Consider the following 5768-nt stretch of genomic DNA (forward strand, 5'->3'; position numbering starts at 1 on the left):
TATAATATCACTAAAATTTGAAGCTCTATTCTGTTATTCCTTCATTATATCGTTCTATACTTTGGTTCTTGGCCGGCTAAAAGCCAAGGCCACCAAAATTCTGGGTTCTTGCTCTTTGTTGATATTCAGAATACTGTGGACTTTTGTTCTTTCTTGTTTTTCACTTAACTGGTGAGTTACCGGACTTCGTACTTTTATTCTTATGTGTCTGTGATTTGCATATGTTTTCACGCCTGGGGTTTTGCTTAATGTGTTCTTCTGGGTTGTTTTGTGTGCAATTCTGTTTGTTCTACTTCAATTTTTAGCTCTCCTTAACTTTTAACTTCATATTGACAGTTTAAAGCATGCCTAGACCTGATTTGAGTGAATTAGATTCCTTTCAAGCTTATTTAGCCTATGTCTTGCAACTTACTGATGTTTAGGGCGTTTGCATCTCTTTGTTGTTTAATTTTGCTATCAACCATGTTACTCGAAAATGCTTTACTTACATGATTCGTATCCCTTTAATAGACCACTTGATTTTGTTCAAAAGCATGAATGTATACATTAACTATATAGCATAAGTCTGTCTCCTGTCCTATTCTGAATTTGCTATGATTATATCCTACCTATGTAGCATGTTTTATCCTGTTCCTTATTAGTATGTTTCTAACATGTCTTGACTTCCCAATAGTTGCAGTAATCTTTTCTCATCCTGTCTAAACTCTGTTGCCAATTTATATGATTCCCTTCTTGTAACACTAGCACCTATACTTAGTATAATTTGAACCTTCTCTTTACTATGAGTCTATGTATAACAATCTTGCAAACCTGTTTTGTTAATGTGTGACTATTTATGCACTAGGTGTTGAACTTGTTCTTGAGAATCTTTGCTAAGTCTGTTCTTAAAACCTAAAGCATGTTCGATTATCTGCTCTATGTGCTCAACTTGACTATGTTTGTATCCTTCAGTGGTGTCCCTCAACCTTAGTTTACTCTCTTTCACTTGTTACCCAGGCTCTTTTGAGTTCTCATTCTTAGCCGGCTGAAAGACAAGGCTACCTAGGTTCTATCATTAACCTCCCTAGTGTGAGTACTGCTCGGGGTCCAATTGAGACCCTTGTGAACTCTGACACACTAGGACTTAGTCCTTAGTCATTCCCTGAATCTCCTCATTAACCTCCCTAGTGTGAGCACTGCTCGGGGTCCATTTTGAGACCCTTGTGAACTCTGACACACTAGGGTCTAAGGTTCCTTGGCACTCTGTCCTAAATGCTCCATCCTACCCCCTTTCTACCTACTGAATGAGCCAATGGTCTTGTGTACATGGCTGTTTTCTGAATCTTTGATGGCTACTGGGTTTTGGCTATGAAGATTTTTTCCGGGCTGTTGTGAAACTATGTGGACTTGAGATTGAAGGCTTGGCCTTGCTGGGTATACCTTGGGCATGTCTAAGGCCTACTATAGTTATTTTATAACTCTGTAATTTATTTCATTGGGCCTGTAATAACAATTGAGGTGTTAGTAAAATTGGGAAAATGAGTTTATTTTTAATATTTGCATGAAACGGGTAGAAATCCTGCCTATAGGCATTTAATTTGCTCGAACATGTTCTGCTACTGTGAGTGTTAGATAACCTGCCTGTAGGTGTTTAATTCGTTTAATGTATTCTGCTTCTACATGTTTGTTAGATATCATGCCTATAGGAAATAAAATGACTAATCTTTCAATTGCAGCATATTCACTAGATACCATGATTATAAGGATTATATTAGTTTATGTTCTACAAATCTGCATTTTAGAAATCATGCCTATAGGGTTTTGATTGGTTAACGTGTTGTTGTTATAATTACTCACTTAGGAGACATGCCTATAGGAGCTAAAACCAGTTTCAATCGCTAATTGTAGAAATCCTGCCTATAGGATAATCTTACTCGCTTTTAAGTGCTCTCAACACTGTTTCGTTGCCACTATTAGAAAGCATGCCTATAGGATCAAACTGAGTAATTCTAAATGTCTTCCATGGCTATCACTACTAACTACTGTGTAAATCACCTAGATAGCATGTCTATAGGTTTAATCGCTTATAACCTTCAATCAATAGGCAATTGTGTAGTCGCTCAGAAGTTGTATCTAAAATGGCACCTTGCATATGAAACTGCCTGCATGTTCTAGGTCACATAGAAACCATGTCTATAGGGCTTAATGACCTTAACTCGTCTAAATTCGGAAACTGTCAAACGCCTAATTTGTTTGCGTGCATTTGTTGTTTAAGTGTGGAGGCTAACTTGAGCCCTTAATTGCTTTTACATGAAGTCCAACTTATTTTGTATGTCGCCTAGTTTTCTCATTTTGAGCAACCTAAGTTGAGTCTAGAACCACCCAAAATAGAGGTCCAAACGCCTCCTGGACCATAGGCATGGGACGGGTAGTGCACGCATAAGTTACGGCTTAGAATCAATTTATACGCCTAGGTAGCAACTTAAAGATAGTAATCTGGTAGCAGGAGATGATAGTCTATGCCCGCCGAATAATACGAGTAATACCCCATCTCGAGGGAGTTACGAAGTATTATTTATGTTGCACGGGGCGATCTTTTAGGCTAAAGAATTTAGGACCCCCCCTCCCATCTTGTCTTAAAATCAATTATTTTGTTTATTGGTAGATTTTTTATAATAATTTCCCAACTTCTTGTCTTTCCCTCTTGTTTTGAACTAATTTATATAATTCGAGTTCGGCCGGGACCCACAGTTGTGGACCTCAAGAAATGCCTAACACATTCTCCTCGAGGTAATTTGAGCCCTTACCCGATCTTTGGTGACGCAAATTGGTTAAGCCAGAGTTACTTGCAAATAGGTGCCCTAACGCACCTCAACCCCGTTAGGTGGCGACTCTCTCTTTTAACACCTTCCTTAAAAGAGTTGTCACGTGTCGAAACCCGATTTCGCGAGAAAAAGGGGCGCGACAATCAGGATAACAAGGTATGTTTTCTACACTCTACATAATCTGAAATAATGATATTTGAATCTTGAGCAGAGTCCTACCTAAGTCCAAATCACTCTTAAGCCTATCCAATAAATTTGAACCAGTTCCGTTCAAAAGAGTCTCAACCAAATTAAATCACATAGATCCTAGGGAAGACTCCACCGTCTATTCAAACTGAAATTTCAGTTCGGTTAGACTTCTAAATGACTGATGAAGCCTGTCGTTACCCATTAATTATCCACTCCTTTTAAATTAATCATCATCATCTCTGTCTTCTCTTCGTTATTCTCAAACCGTCAAAATTTCTCTCCATCTTCTCTCATCTTCCAAAATTCAATCCACCTTTCTTCATTACCAAGCACAAATGACTAACCCTTATGATAACCCTGGTACTCCCCCACCAAACTCCTCATCTTCAACCACTCCTCAGCCTAAGAAAAGAAGAGTTAAGATGCTTGCTCGCAAGAAAGTTGCTGGAAAGGAATTATCAAAGAAATTAAACGCACAATCAAAAGTTAGCCAAGCCCATTCACCCCAGAACTCTAACGACTCCTTCAAGTCTGCTACTAAGGGGGAAGAAACTGGGTCTTCTGATAATGAACAGGTAAATTCTGGAACAAATACTACTAATGAGGTTATTTCTGTGGTAGTTGAAAATCTGAAAAATAGGTTTACTTTGGTTGGATCTGTGGTGGATGTAGAAACTTCGGAGTCTAGAAAGAGAGGTGGTAAAAATAAAGAGGAAAAAGAAAAAGAGAGTGAGGGTGTTCGAAGTGAAGAAAGGGGAATGGGGAAAAGAGCGGTTGATTCTTCACCCACTTCTGATAAAGGTAAAATGGCTATTTGTGGAGCAGAATCAGATAAAGTAGAGGAAAGCGTCAAGGAAACAAGGGGAAGTGGGTCTGGCGAAGCCGCTGAAGGGCTGGTTAACCTTGGGCAAAAAGAAGATGAACCTGGTTCATCAGTTGAAAAAACCCTCACAGACCTATTGAAAAAAGTAGGTGTAGCTACAACCCAAGAAGAAGAGAACTTCCATGGCTAAGACCCCTGGCACTGCTAGGGCTAACAAGAAAAGGAAGGTTGCTCCCTCTGACACTATTGAGATTCCTCCTACAAGAGGAAGAGCCACAAGAAGTCAACTGAAGCAGAATAAGGAAGTGATGCTGTCACGACCCGGATTTCCCACCCTCGGGAGTCGTGATGGCGCCTACTAATAGGAGCTAGGCAAGCCAACTCAATTTACTTCTTTTAGCAATTATCGTCCATTTAATGAAAACAAAACATAATATGATAAAGAGGAAGTCTCAAATATAATTAACCGAAAGAAATGCGGAAGTTTAACAAAATCCTCTACCCAAGACTGGTGTCACAATACTCACGAACGACTAGAGAATACTAAATACAAGGTTTGAATGAAACATAGAACTGTCTGCTTCGATACAAATGATAACAAACTGAATAAAATAGAAAGGGACTCCGGGCCTGCGGACGTCAGCAGGGCTACCTCGAATATCCCTGGACTGAAAGCTCGCTCCCAGAATGCTACTGCTACTCAAATGCTGCTCCAACACCTGGATCTGTGCAAAAAGATGCACAGAGTGTAGCATCAGCACAACCGACCCCATGTGCTGGTAAGTGCCTGGCCTAACCCTGGCGAAGTAGTGACGAGGCTAGACCAGACTACCAGATAAACCTGTGCAGATATATATACAAGTACAACAAAATAATAGCGGAAAGTAAACAATTAAAACTGGGAGGGGAACATGCTTATGGGGTAGCAGATAAAACGAAATATTAGGAATAACAAAAGAAACTACATCTGATTTCTTCTAACACAGAATAAGGGAAAACAAACCACTTTCACTTGTTTCAATTTCCTCTCGTTGCAGGCGTGCAACTCGATCCCATTTCTCATAATATCACGTGGTAGGCGTACCACTCGATCCCATTTCATAATATCACGTGGTAGGCGTACCACTCGATCCCATTTCACAATATTACGTGGTAGGCGTACCACTCGCTCCCATTTCATAATATCACGTGGTAGGCGTACCACTCGCTCCCATTTCATAGTATCACGTGGTAGGCGTACCACTCGCTCCCATTTCATAGTATCTCGTGGTCGGCCTGCCACATGATCCCATTTCTCATAATATCACATGGTAGGCGTACCACTCGATCCCATTTCACAATATCACGTGGTGGGCGTACCACTCGCTCCCATTTCATAATATCTCGTGGTCGGTGTGCCACACGATCCCATTTCTTTCAACACAATACACAAAATAATCCCGGCAAGGGAGAAAGATGTTATAATAAACTATCCCGGCAAGGGAACAAGATAATATAATAAACTATCCCGGCAAGGGAACAAGATAATATAATAAACTATCCCGGCAAGGGAACAAGATAATATAATAAACTATTCCGGCAAGGGAACAAGATAATGTAATAAACTATCCCGGCAAGGGAGATCCAGCTATAATCAAACTTACTCAATTTCTACTTAACACAATTAAATAAGACTCTACTCATATTCCCTCAAGCCAAAGTTAGACCAAACACTTACCTCAACTTCCACGGCTAGATCAATCCACAACGACCGCTTTCCCTCTCGAATTCGGCTCCAACTCAATCAAATCTATGAAATAACGACTTTACAACATTAATATAAACTAAACAAATCAAACCCAATGCCTAAATATAGCTTTCTAAGCCTTCTTCCCAAAATTCCAAAAATCGACCCCGGGCCCGCTTGGTCAAAACACGTGGTTCGGACCAAATTCATATCACCCATTCCCCCA

Source organism: Nicotiana attenuata, unplaced genomic scaffold, assembly GCF_001879085.1.
Source record: "Nicotiana attenuata strain UT unplaced genomic scaffold, NIATTr2, whole genome shotgun sequence".
In the NCBI taxonomy this organism is placed as follows: Eukaryota; Viridiplantae; Streptophyta; class Magnoliopsida; order Solanales; family Solanaceae; genus Nicotiana; species Nicotiana attenuata.